Genomic DNA, 14,926 nt, shown 5'->3' on the forward strand with positions numbered 1-14,926 from the left:
AGGCGAAAGAGCACAGAATACACTGTGTAAAACGCATAATGCGAATCCATATAGGTGATAATTTTAATTAAATGTCAACATATTCATAATCCCACCCTTATTAAGCCTCAGGATAGAGACTGAAGAAGGGCAGCCGATTATCTCGGAGAAACACAAGGTCACCTGCACCATTGCTCCGGGTAGCACAGGAAGGACTCAATACTGTGGAGGGCGCCCTGGTACCCCACAGGCTCCGTTTGCGGTTAGGTTTTATTTAGACCCCCCTAACCATTCATTCTTAGGCACGGTACGCATCACACCATAAATTAGGGGTCACCTGTGAGGTGGACTTTTACCACCGGAACAGGCAGTCCGTAGTGTTAATTCTTAGCCAGTTGAAACAACCGCTACCGACACTACGCGGCTATCTAGGCTGCTCGGGAAAAGGAGGTTAATATTGATGATTAACTCCTGACGTGCCCAAGCAGCCAACAAAAAAACGGGCTTTGATACAGTTCGATTGTATCTCCCAACAAACAAACTATACAAACATTGTCAACATAATCATAAAACTCGTTATAAGCTCGATTTGCAAAGCAGCCAATACCAGCTTTTTTCAAATAATTCATTGGTCCGCTGCTCAAAATGGCCGACGATCGGAAAAATTCGCAAACTGTCATTGGCCTTAGTAGGGTGAGAGGCCAATCACTCTCTCTTGCTCATTCGTTGGAAATCCAAAGGGCATATCCTTGGGCCACAGCACGCTAACAAAACTCATAAATAGGTCAATGTCTGCTTGAAAACCGAAAATGAGTAGAACATTTAATCTCATTTTTTTACCACATTTTTGGCAGTTTTCATAATAATATCTCTCATTAACGTATTGAAATAGTAAAATGCAATCAACGAGCACGATATCATATAGATAAATTGAATACAGAGAAATATGAATTGAAAATGTAGTGATCAATATTCACATCAAATTTTCTCTGATTCAATGATCTGAGGATCGGCCCTTTTCAATTTTTACGTGAGACTTATTCATCAGTTAGGACAGTGCTTCTCAAACTTTTTCAACTTTCGCCCCCTTGAGACCAATAGTTATCTGAAATCGCCCCCCTGATATGTGAATTGAATGTTTTAATGTAATTAAATATGTACATTTAAAATATTTTTTTAAATATCGATAACCCCCAATTATTAGGAATAATTTACTGGACTGCAATTTATAATACAAATTTTCACAATATTTTGCGTACATTACAGGCTACTGAATCAGTTTTCGATACAAGTTCGGCCCAGTTTAAACAATTTTAATGTAATACATGCAAATGCATATACCAACTTGTGGCGTAGTTGGGGGATGATTCGTTAATTGTGATTTCATACTGATTTGTTCGCTATTTCTAAAATTACTGGAATAATATTTCTGGGAACGCTTTTTGATGTAATAAAAAAAATACTGAAAAAGTATATGGTTTTTCAACTTATTTTTCAATGATGCATTGATGGTATTTTTTGTAACACCAAGAAAAACTCAGATTTTTTTTGGACATACTGAAGGTTCACATCCGACGCATCTTTGATATTTCTTCAAATATATTTTTAAATAGAGTGTTATTCATCTTCGGCATCAAACGGTTTTGTCGTTGGAACCCGATTATTGTATGCTAATTTTTTCAAAGTTTGTCTCTAAAATGAATTGTACCATAAGAAATTATAAGAATTAGCATCCGAAACTTAGGTAACAATAGGTACTGTAGATTTTTTTTCTGTTAAAAGCTGGATGCCAATAAAAGAAATATAAGCTTCCTAAACTCAAAGTTCTCACACAAGAAAAATCCTTGTATAAAATATTGGGCGTTTGCAAAAAATTATCAGATGCATGTTTTGTACATCTAAAATTTGCTGTGTTTTAAATGTTATCTCTGATTCTACCCCATTACCCCGAATCCCATTACCACGAATGCCATTAACCCGAACGCCATTACCCCGAATTCCAAAACCCCGAACGACCCATCACCCCGAATGACATTACCCCGAATTTCAAAATCATTGGGAAATGTCATCAATATCATCATGTGAAGATAATTGTGAATTCGGGGAAATAGCATTCGGGGTGATGGAATTCGGGGTTATGGTGCATTCGGGGTAATGGAATTCGGGGTGATGGGATTCGGGGAAATGGCATTCGGGGTAATGGGGTAGAATCGTTATCTCTGACTCATCCGACCTTTTGAAAATCTCAAATACCGACCATTCTGAAAATTCACATGATATCAAAAAACATGGATGCATAACACAAACATTTGGTGTTTGACAATTATCAAGTGTTGCCTATCATAATTTCAAAATGATCATTATTAGAGGTATATCGATCTAAGGTTAAATATTCCCAGAATTATCTAAGTTTGGAATTGATTAACCTTCAGGTGTGTGTCCTCCAAAGCTTTTGTGTAATCATTTTCAAATGATCCAGTGTTAGCCTTTTCGCCCCCTTTCTGGATTTTTCGCCCCCAAATTCTTTTTTACAAATTTTCGCCCCCTTGAGCTTGAAAATCGCCCCTAGGGGTCCGCGGACCACCGGTTGAGAAACCCTGCCATATTGCATGGGTTTTCAATGATTTTACCAAATCGGAGGCCGCCATCTTGGATTTCAAAATGGCGTCAGATATAGATTTTCGTCATCCTCTCGTCGCGCCCGTTCCGAAAATACTCATATTGCATGGGTTTTCAACAATTTTCCTTGACCAGATGCAGCCATCTTGGATTTCAAAATGGCGTCGGATATCGATGTTCATCATCCCCTCGTCGTGCCCGTTCCGAAAATACCCATATTGCATGGGATTCAACAATTTTCCTTGACCAGATGCTGCCATCTTGGATTTCAAAATGGCATCAAGCATCGATTTTCCTCATCCCCTCGTCGCGCTCGTTCCGAAAATGCCCATATTGCATGGGTTTTCAATGATTTTACTAATCCGGAGGCCGCCATATTGGATTTCAAAATGGCGTCGGATATCGATTTTCGTCATATCCTCATCGTGCTCGTTCCGAAAATACCCATATTGCATGGGCTTCCAACAATTCTTACACTCCTGAAGCCGCCACATTGGATTGCTAAATATGGAATTTAGTTAATTTTCTATACCCATCGTCCAACAATTTTTATTCTATTTTTATCAATTGATAAAGATAGAACCTCTATCATTGTTATTTGAGAGATTTTGTACTGATAGTATCATCATAAGAATCACTCTATCCTCTATCTCTGATAGGAACCATTCTCTCAGTGATTCTATCCGGATGGACAAGAAGTGATAGTATCATCTGGCTGAACTGGTAGTATCAGTTGTCTATCAGATAGATGATAGTATCATCGTCTATCTGATAATTTTGATGCCTGCCTGAGGCTACCGTGAAATATATTTTTGCAATGAGAATACATATATGTTTTTAGCCGAACACATCAAGTCAAATTGCGAAATTTGTTCAAAAATAAATGAGGACTTACGCATTTTTGGCCAAATCTCACCCCCAACGACGATACTTGCACATTTGTTTTCAATATTCCACGATTTTTTTTTTCTGGTTTATGAATATTGTTCGATCCATTTGGATCAAAATCCAAACTTTGCCAGTAAAATTTATTTGCGTTCCTATTATTCTCAGTGTATGAGAAAATCAGAATAGGCCCTTTGCAAATCAATTCACTTATGACTTGACACAAAAACATCATCCTCTGATTGCCTGTAGAACAACAGGAGTGTTGCCAAAATAGTTCAACTATTAAAAGACGTATATTTTATACGTTTCTCAGTATATTGAAGATTATGACCTACAATCTACTAATAAGAAAGTATTAGAAGGCTCAATTGTTACCAATGCATGCTTTGTTGGCTAATTCCAATAAATTAATTAGTTGTGTTCTATTTTTTCGGTGAATTTAAATCGTGAATAATAAATACACCGCAATTGAATATGGTTTTCTGGCAACCTAGTCCAGTAATAAAAATTGATTGCCGAGGAAATCAAAGTGCATTAATTTCAATTTGTTGTTTAAAGCATAAAAATTAAGTATTTTCGTGTGCTTTATATACAAATCAAAAGTTCAATAGTGCATAAGTGATCGGTGCGTAGCTTGTGTGAAAAAATTGGCATTGGAACTGAGAATTGGACCTTTTAAAGTGGTGAGTTTTTGTAAGCTGTTCTTGTGTTGTTTTATTCGGCAGCTCACGAATGACGATAATTTCGTAAGCATTTATTTGATTTAATGATAAAACCCATGTTATATAATATTTTTGTGAAAGATTCAAGGAATATGTTGAGTACATTGAAGTTAACTCTTGTTCCATAGATAAATTTAAACAAGGACGATAAGTTAGTGCTGCCGAAAATACCCTCAGGGTGCCGAAGCCATCATTTACCCTAAAAAAAACATTTTTTTGTGAAATTTTATATTTTTCCTGAAAAGTCAAAATCTTAAGCTTTCATTTCGTCCAAGAAGATTGAAAATCGGTCGAACGGTTCAAAAGTTATAATTTAAAAAAAAATAAAAATTTTGCAATATCGCTATTTTTTGGTCACCCTATTTTGGAAATGGTCACCCTAATCAAAAAATCCAAAAACACGTGTATCCTTATTTCAGATTAGGAACAAAATAGCAAATTTTCACGGAAGTCGGTGAACTACTAGATCGGTTTTTCATGTAATGGCTGTATACATTTTTTTTTTCAATATTTTACCATAATGTCGACCTAACCATGAAGCGAAGACTGACTAGATCGCTCAGATACAGAGTAAAATAGAGTGTATCACATCATACAAAAAGGCAGAACTTTGGAAAAGAGTCAACCTCATTGGATTTTTCTTCTCTTTGCAGTTATGGTGATGCAGACGACAAACATTTTGGTAAGTAAGCTGTTTGCAATGTTGCTCTTCCATTTCTCAATTTTTGCAGTTAGTCTACAACGTTTCATCATACGTCAATTGGGTCCTAAAATTTTTAATGAAATCTTGTTTTTATTCAATAACACGAAAAAGCATGTTACTGTAACTACTTTAGCAATTTTTCCCGCTCAAACAATGGCTATATTATGTTTAAACTTTGATTTAAAAATTTGGTCCATAAATGAACCTTGACACTTTTGATCATATTTGACGTTCGCTTAGTCGACAAAAACACCACAGGGGTTTTAGTTCGACCACTGGGGATGTTCCTATCTGACATTTCGTAAGGGACACGGAAAACAAAATACACCCAAAATATGAGTTTAAGCCAAAGGATGTGACAAAATCTAAAAAAATGTTTTTTGGGCTTAAACCAACGGAAAACATTAGAATTTTGAGTAAACAAGTGTTTTTGGTCTAAACTTAAGCGTTTGGCACTAAAATTGGGACAGGGCTTTAGGACCCTATTATGGCTTCCAAACTGTTTTGTGAATCTAGGAATAATCAATTAAATGATTTTTTTTTTGTATGCAGAGCAACTTATATCAGTCCTTTACTCACAGGGCTGGTAGCAAGTCTTTTCTAGGATTTTGGTCTCTATTTTAACCAAAATAATCTGTTAAGTCACTTTTTTCTTTATTCTTTGTGCTGTGAATACTGCGAGTGTATCGGAGAAGCCCAAGCATTCGTGTTTGTTTTTTTTTCGGTCCATCGGTGCGTTTCCCGTCTCTCCGTTTGCGCGCGATTCTAGGCAGTGCTTCGGAGAAGTCCAAGCAATCGTGTCCCATTAGCGTTGTGCGAGTGCGAAAAGATATTCGTGTTCAGTTGAGGATGGAATACAAAGTAGTGAGCTCGTTTTATGCTTATGATTACTTATTTAATCCGAGGCTACGTTACTTTTGTATTTTTCAAACAAACTATGAATAGTTCGTCCCACATAAACCCTTAAGGATGATCCAAATATGACGTCCATCGTTTTTCAGGAGCCCAGATAGCCGTAGCGGTAAACGCGCAGCTATTCAGCAAGACCAAGCTGAGGGTTGTGGGTTCGAATCCCACCGGTCGAGGATCTTTTCGGGTTGGAAATTTTCTCGACTTCCCAGGGCATAGAGTATCTTCGTACCTGCCACACGATATATGCATGCAAAAATGGTCATTGGCATAGTAAGCTCTCAGTTAATAACTGTGGAAGTGCTCTTAAGAACACTAAGCTGAGAAGCAGGCTCTGTCCCAGTGGGGACGTAACGCCAGAAAAGAAGAAAAAGAAGTCTATCGTTTTTCAGGATTTCTTGACCCCTCTCGCCCCTCTGTCACGCTTTTTTTAATACCTAATACACGCACTGTCACACTTTCGTGGACTACCCCCTCCCCCAAATGATGGACGTCATTTTTGAATGATCCCTTATTCTGTTTTAAATAATTCTAATATACATATACCTTTCGCTTTTCTTGTTTATATTTATTTTCATTACTAAAAATAACCTTTGATTAGTTCGACATTTTGAATGTTCACAAATTTTCCTAATCTTCTATATTAAAATATCTTTTCACCGCGACAAAATGCCAACAAAGTTTTAGGTAAAAGTCATATTATTCCTCCATATCCATGGATCACATCACCGACCAAAGGTGACTCCCAGATCTGTTTCCTTTCTCACTAATAAACACCCTTCCCGTAGTGATTGTGGAGATGCAGAGGTATTCTCGGTCTCTAGAAGCAACAATCATTACACCCTAACATTCCTTCCCCATCCCAACTGGCTATAAGGACTTGGCTTCCCCATCTCAACTGACTATAAGATCTGCTTAAATTGCAGAGGTATACTCAGTCTATCTTTCTTTGTTCCTTTTTCCCTAACATAAAACACCACACAATAGATGTCCTTTTTTGGTATACCAATAATCTTTCAACGATACATCACCATAGGTGTCGAAATATTTTATATTCTTTGAAGATGACTTTTTCAATTGAGGCAACATGTGTCGTATCACTTACCAAGATGAATCCAGGTTTTGTAGCTTCTGGATCGTTCCCACTAACAAAAACTCCTTCTTTTGACTTTCTTTTAATTGGTAACAATGGATGTTACACTAACATTTCTTCCCTTTCCCGATGACCGTAAGGACGTGGCCGGCGCCACAATTGACTTCGTAATGCTTGGAATTCTCGAAATTACAAACTGAAGATGGTGAGCTATTCCCAAGCTCCATCTGTTGGTTCCTTGTTATTGTTGTGGTGGAGTAGCTACTACGAATTTTACGGTCTTATATGCTCTTGCTTATGCTTGCTGTGGATCCTGCTACCAAATTTAAGAGATTCCAGAGAAACCTTCGCAGACTGTTACGCGACTATATCACAGGGTTTTCACGAATTTCTTCGCAGATTAAAGCTTCAGGAATTCTGCTAGTGATTTCTTTAGAAGTTTCTTTTAGAATACTTTCAAAGATCTCTCCAGAAATGTATCTAGTGATTCCTCTACCAAATCTCCCAGAAATTCTTCCAGCGTTGTTCAAAGGAATGTTTAAAGGATTTTGTTCATAATTTGCACCAGGAAATTGTTGAGCATTCCAACGCTTCTACCTGCAGTAAATTCTCAGAGACTATCTCACGATTTCCTCCAGATATTTTAGGACTAATTCTTCCATCAATTTTGTTTCCAGTTGTTATCATTGGATCTGCAAAAGATTCTTAGAGGAGTTCTTCCAAGAAAATCCACCAAGATTCATTTCGGAGTTTTAGAAGAAATTCGTTGAGGAGTTTTTTTTTTAAGCAAGATCTACAAGAATTCCTAGGCATTGTCATATGAAATTTTTCAAAAATTCATTCACATTTATTCCAGGAATTGCTCCAGAAATTCATCCACGGAATATTCGAGAAAAATATATTAAATACTTTTTCAGAAATTCCTCTACATTTTCGACCTGGGAAATTCCTTCAGAAATTTCTCTAGGATTTTCTCCGGCATTTCATTCAAGGAATACTTCTGCAATTCTTTCATCAAATTCTCGAGTAATTTTTTCTTGTATAGGATTCTTCAAAACTTCATTTAAGATTTCATACCAGATAATATTACAGATTTCTGAAGTATTTCCTGAAGATATTCTTTAAGAAATTTCTGATAAAAATGTTAAAAAAAAACCCGAATTGTATGAAATCCCAGGAAACCCCTGTAGAAAATACTTTTTACACTCCAAAGCTATTTCAGTAATTTCTGCTATTTGCTATTTTTATATTTCTCGCGGTTTCCTCCAAATATTTTAAAACTAATTCTTCCATCAATTTCTTCAGTTATTATCATATGATCAGCCGAAAATTGCTAGAGGAGTTCTTCCCAGAAAATTCACAAAAGGTCATTTCAGAGTTTTAGAACAAATTCGTTGAGGTTTTTTTTTTCAGGAAGATCTGCATTAATTCCTACGCAAAATTTTCCAGTTCCCCTTCCGGGAATTTCCATATGAAATTCTACAATAGATCATTCATATTTACTTCCAGGAAGTGTTCCAGAAATTCCTCCACGGATTATTCGAGGAAATATATTAAATACTCTTTCAGGAATTCCTCAATATTTTCGACCTGGGAAGTTCCTTCAGAAATTTCTCTAGGATTTTCACCGGCATTTCATTCCAGGAATACTCCTGTAATTCTTTCAACAATTCCTCGAGTAATCCCTCATATGAAAACTTCACGGATTTTTCAAAACATCCTGAACAGGATTCTGGAGAGAATCCTGAAAAGGATTCGGAAGAGAATCCTGAACAGGATTTTGACGACAATCCTGAACAGGACTCTGAAGAAAATCCTGAACAGGATTCTGAAGAGAAACCTGTATTCTGAGGAGAATCCTGAACAGGATTCTGAAGAGAATCCTGAACAACATTCTGAAGAGAATCCTGAACAGGATTCTGAGAAGAATCCTGAACATAATTCTGAGGAGAATCTGAACATAATGCTGAGGAGAATCCTGACCAGGATTCTGAGGAGAATCCTGACCAGGATTCTGAAAAGAACCCTGACCACAATTCTGAGGAGAATCTTGGTCAGAATTCTGAGGTAAATCATTACCAGGATTCTGAAGAGAATCATGAACAGGATTCTGAAGAAAATCCTGAACAGCATTCTGAAGAGAATCCTTAACAAGATTCTGAAGAGAATCCGTAACATGATTTTGAGGAGAATCCTGAGAAGGACTCAGACAAAAATACTGACCAGAACTTTGAAGAGAAATCTAACCAAGTTTTTGAAGAAAAAACTGACCAGGATTCTGAAGGAGAATTCTGACCAGGATTCTGAAGAGAATCCTGACCAGGATTCTGAAGAGAATCCTGACCAGGATTCTGAAGAGAATCCTGACCAGGATTCTGAAGAGAATCCTGACCAGGATTCTTAAGAGAATCCTGTCCAAGATTCTTAAGAGAATCCTGTCCAAGATTCTGAGGAAAGTCCTGAACAGAATTCTGAAAAGTATCCTGAACAGGTTACTGAAGAGATTACTGGACAGGATTCTAGTAAGAAAAGAATGCTGAAAAGGATTCTGAAGAGAATCCTTAACACGATTCTGAAGAGAATCCTGAACAGGAATTTAAGGAGAATCCTGACCAGAATTCTGAGGAGAGTCCCGAACAGGATTCTGAAGAGAATTTTGAACAGGATTCTGAGGAGATCCTTAACAGGATTCTGAGGATAATCCTGAACAGGATTCTGAGGAGATTCCTGAACAACATTCTGAAGAGAATCCTGAACAGGATTTTGAGAAGAATCCTGAACATAATTCTGAGGAGAATCTGAACATAAAGCTGAGGAGAATCCTGAACAGGATTCTGAGGAGAATCCTGAACAGGATTCTGAGGAGAATCCTGAACAGGATTCTGAGGAGAATCCTGAACAGGATTCTGAGGAGAATCCTGAACAGGATCTGAGGATTCTTCTGAGGAGAATCCTGAACAGGATTCTGAGGAGAATCCTGAACAGGATTCTGAGGAGAATCCTGAACAGGATTCTGAGGAGAATCCTGAACAGGATTCTGAGGAGAATCCTGAACAGGATTCTGAGGAGAATCCTGAACAGGATTCTGAGGAGAATCCTGAACAGGATTCTGAGGAGAATCCTGAACAGGATTCTGAGGAGAATCCTGAACAGGATTCTGAGGAGAATCCTGAACAGGATTCTGAGGAGAATCCTGAACAGGATTCTGAGGAGAATCCTGAACAGGATTCTGAGGAGAATCCTGAACAGGATTCTGAGGAGAATCCTGAACAGGATTCTGAGGAGAATCCTGAACAGGATTCTGAGGAGAATCCTGAACAGGATTCTGAGGAGAATCCTAAACAGGATTCTGAAGAGAATCCTGAATAGGTTTCTGAGGAGAATCCTGAACAGGATTCTGAGGAGAATCATGAAGAGGATTCTGAAGAGATTCCTGAGAAGGACTCAGACGAAAATACTGACCAGGATTTTTAAGACAATCCTGACCAGGAATCTGAGGAGAATCCTGAACAGGATTCTGAGGAGAATCCTGAACAGGATTCTGAGAAGAATCCTGAACAGGATTATGAAAAGTATCCTGAACAGGTTTCTTAAGAGAATCATGAACAGGATTCTGAAGAGAATCATGAACAGGATTCTGAAGAGATTACTTGACAGGATTCTGGTAAGAATCCTGAACAGAATTCTGAAAAGTATCCTGAACAGGTTACTGAAGAGATTACTGGACAGGATTCTAGTAAGAAAAGAATGCTGAAAAGGATTCTGAAGAGAATCCTTAACACGATTCTGAAGAGAATCCTGAACAGGAATTTAAGGAGAATCCTGACCAGAATTCTGAGGAGAGTCCCGAACAGGATTCTGAAGAGAATTTTGAACAGGATTCTGAGGAGATCCTTAACAGGATTCTGAGGATAATCCTGAACAGGATTCTGAGGAGATTCCTGAACAACATTCTGAAGAGAATCCTGAACAGGATTTTGAGAAGAATCCTGAACATAATTCTGAGGAGAATCTGAACATAAAGCTGAGGAGAATCCTGAACAGGATTCTGAGGAGAATCCTGAACAGGATTCTGAGGAGAATCCTGAACAGGATTCTGAGGAGAATCCTGAACAGGATTCTGAGGAGAATCCTGAACAGGATTCTGAGGAGAATCCTGAACAGGATTCTGAGGAGAATCCTGAACAGGATTCTGAGGAGAATCCTAAACAGGATTCTGAGGAGAATCCTAAACAGGATTCTGAGGAGAATCCTAAACAGGATTCTGAGGAGAATCCTAAACAGGATTCTGAGGAGAATCCTGAACAGGATTCTGAGGAGAATCCTGAACAGGATTCTGAGGAGAATCCTGAACAGGATTCTGAGGAGAATCCTGAACAGGATTCTGAGGAGAATCCTGAACAGGATTCTGAGGAGAATCCTAAACAGGATTCTGAAGAGAATTCTGAATAGGTTTCTGAGGAGAATCCTGAACAGGATTCTGAGGAGAATCATGAAGAGGATTCTGAAGAGATTCCTGAGAAGGACTCAGACGAAAATACTGACCAGGATTTTTAAGACAATCCTGACCAGGATTCTGAAGAGAATCCTGACCAGGATTCTGAAGAGAATCCTGACCAGGATTCTGAAGAGAATCCTGTCCAAGATTCTAATGAGAATCCTGAACAGGATTCTGAGGAGAATCCTGAACAGGATTCTGAGGAGAATCATGAAGAGGATTCTGAAGAGATTCCTGAGAAGGACTCAGACGAAAATAGTGACCAGGATTTTTAAGACAATCCTGACCAGGATTCTGAGGAGAATCCTGAACAGGATTCTGAGGAGAATCCTGAACAGGATTCTGAGGAGAATCCTGAACAGGATTCTGAGGAGAGTCCTGAACAGGATTCTGAGAAGAATCCTGAACAGGATTATGAAAAGTATCCTGAACAGGATTCTGAAGAGAATCATGAACAGGATTCTGAAGAGAATCATGAACAGGATTCTGAAGAGATTACTTGACAGGATTCTGGTAAGAATCCTGAACAGTATTCTGAAGAGAATGCTGAACAGGATTCTGAAGAGAATCCTTAACACGATTCTGAAGAGAATCCTGAACAGGAATTTAAGGAAAATCCTGATTAGGATTCTGAGGAGGGTCCCGAACAGGATTCTGAAAAGCTGATGCTGAAGAGAATCCTCAACAGGATTCTGACGAGAAACGTTTCACAATTCTGAAGTAAAACGGACCACTATTCTGGAGAGAATCGGACCTGGATTAGAAGGATTCGAGACAAAATCCTTTCAGGATCCGTCCCAGAAGCTTTTCATGATTTGTCTCAGAATATTTTCAGGATTTCTTTTTGGGATTGGTCTCAGAATTCTTTCAAAATTCGTCTCAGAATCTTTTCAATGTTTGTCTTAGAATCCTTTCAGGATTCGTCTCAGAATCCTTTCAGGATTTGTCTCAGTATCCTTTCAGGATTCGTCTCAATTTTTTTTCAGGATTCGTCTCGGAATCCTTTCAGGATTTATTTCAGAATTTTTTCAGTCTCAAAATCCATTCAGGATTCGTCTCAGAATCATTTCAAGATATGTATTTCGACTGGATTCGTCTCAGGATACATCTAAGAATCCTTTTAGAATTCGACTCAGAATCCTTTCAGGATTCGTCTCATCATCCTTTCAGTATTCGTCTCAGAGCTCTTTCAGGATTTGTCTTAGAATCCTTGCAGGATTTGTCTTAGAATCCTTGCAGGATTCGTTTCAAAAATTTTTCAGGATTCGTCTCAGAATCATTTTAGGATTCGTACAAGGATCCTTTCAGTTTTCGTCTCAGAATCCTTTCAGGATTCGTCTTATCATCATTTCAGTATTCTTCTCAGAATCTTTCCAGGATTCGTCTCAGAATCTTTTTAGCATTCATCTCAGAATTCTTTCAGGATTCATCTCATCATACTTTCAGCATTCGTCTTAGGATCGTTTCAGTTTTCTCTCAGATTTTTTTCTGGATTCGTCTTAGTGTCTTTGTAGGATTTGTCTTAGCATCCTCTCAGGATTCGTCACAGAATCCTTTTAGGATTCATCTCAGAAGCCTTTCAGCATTCGTCTCAGAACCCTTTCAGGATTCGTCTCAGAAGCTTTTCATGATTTGTCTCAGAATATTTTCAGTATTTCTTTTTGGGATTGGTCTCAGAATCCTTTCAGGATTCGTCTCAGAATTCTTTCAGGATTCGTCTCAGAATCTTTTCAAGGTTCGTCTCAGAATACTGGTCAGGATTCGTCTCTGAATCTTTTCAGGATTCGTCTCAGAATCCTTTCAGGATTCGTCTCAGAATCCTTTCTGGATTCGTTTTAGAGTTCTTTCAGGATTTGTCTTAGAATCCTTTCAGGATTTTTCGTCTCAAAATTTTTTCAGGATTCGTCTCAGAATCTTTTCAGGATTTGTTTCAGAATCTTTTCAGTCTCAAAATCCATACAGGATTCGTCTCAGAATCATTTTAGGATTCGTACAAGGATCCTTTCAGTTTTCGTTCACAGAATCTTTCCAGGATTCGTCTCAGAATCCTTTTAGCATTCGTCACGAATTCTATCAGGATTCGTCTCATCATCCTTTCAGCATTCGTCTTAGGATCCTTTCAGTTTTCGTTTCAGATTTTTCTCTGGATTCGTCTTAGTATCTTTGTAGGATTCGTCTTAGCATCCTCGCAGGATTCGTCACAGAATTCTTTCAGTATTCGTCAAAGAATCGTTTCAGAATTTGTTCCTTATTTTTTTCTGGATTCGTCTTGGAATCCTCGCAGGATTCGTCTCAGAATTGTTTAGGAATTTTTTTCAGAATCCTTTCTAGATTTGTTTCAGTATCCTTATAGAATTCCTGTCTGGTGTATTTTTTTAAGCAAATTTTCATATTTTCAAGACATTGAGTCGCTTTCAGCCCTGCAATAAGTTTCGCTTGGTTGCTCTTCAAATTGGAAATTTGCATTGCATTTCCCTTGCTATTCCTCATATATTTTAGTAAATTTTTTCCTCCTTTCCAGCCATTACGTTCCAACCCCATTAACATATATTCACAATCTTGGAAACAATTTGCCCCCTCTTCTAAAGCCTCGAGAAGCCAAGTCACAAACCACAAACGACACGACATCAACTCTGACGGTCTGCGGTTGGCGCTTTGTGCACTCACACGTGCATTGGAATTTGGAATTCCCTCTTATCAAAACTGGTGCTCTGCAGGGACTTCTCTGGCATCTACACAGGGATCTATGAATGCATACTCTTATTGTGCTTGGACTTTGTGCACAATAGGAATCCATGGGTAAGGGGGGAGGGGTCATATCTACATTTGGTGTGGACCACTTCCACGTGCGTTTCCCTTTGTGCGAAGCTCAGCTGGTGCTGGTTTTAGTTGTTCAACATATCGGCAAGCATTACGCCCAACGACCTCCCGTGTGGGAGGGAAATCTTGTGCACTATTCTGTTGGCAGAAGGCTTCCTCCAATCATGGCAGCGACTTCTCTCGAGGGCAGGTTTCAGCAAGATATCTGGCTGAATGGAATGCGAAAGGAGCAGTGGCGTGAACAGGATTCTGAAATGAATCCTGAACAGGATTTTGAAGAGAATCCTGGACAGGGATTTGAAGAGAATCCTGAACAGGATTCTGGAAATAATCCTGTACAGGATTCTAGGAAGAATCCTGAACAGGATTCTGGAAAATGTCCTCCTCAGAATCCTGTTAGAATTTGTCTTAGGATCCGTTTTGAATGCTTTCCAATATCCTTTCTGGATTCGTTTCAGACTCTTCTAGAAATTATCTTTAGGGTTAATCTTATTTCTGAAAATAATGCATTAGGATAGTTTTACTCCTTTGCCAAAGTCCTTTCTCTGCCTATGTTCACATTAGCTTACAAGGTTCGTATGAGTGGGAAGCAATGCAAATTTCTACTTCAAAGTTGCGACCTGGCACTGTGCGTTTGTCTGCAACAAAACCCCCCCGTTTCCTCCTCCACCCCCCTCCCAGGATTGCGAGTGGAA

The 14,926-nt window shown here is 38.5% G+C and overlaps 1 protein-coding gene across 1 annotated transcript in view; it reads left to right on the forward strand.

Annotated features, from left to right (window-relative positions):
* Positions 1–14,926, forward strand: part of LOC5578809 (eye-specific diacylglycerol kinase) — a 691,896-nt gene that overhangs the window by 340,333 nt on the left and 336,637 nt on the right. The window contains 1 exon segment of the mRNA XM_021839032.1: positions 4,862–4,890. The gene's annotated coding sequence lies outside the window, so the exon portion shown is untranslated.

Source organism: Aedes aegypti, chromosome 1 (genome assembly GCF_002204515.2).
Source record: "Aedes aegypti strain LVP_AGWG chromosome 1, AaegL5.0 Primary Assembly, whole genome shotgun sequence".
Classification (NCBI taxonomy): Eukaryota; Metazoa; Arthropoda; class Insecta; order Diptera; family Culicidae; genus Aedes; species Aedes aegypti.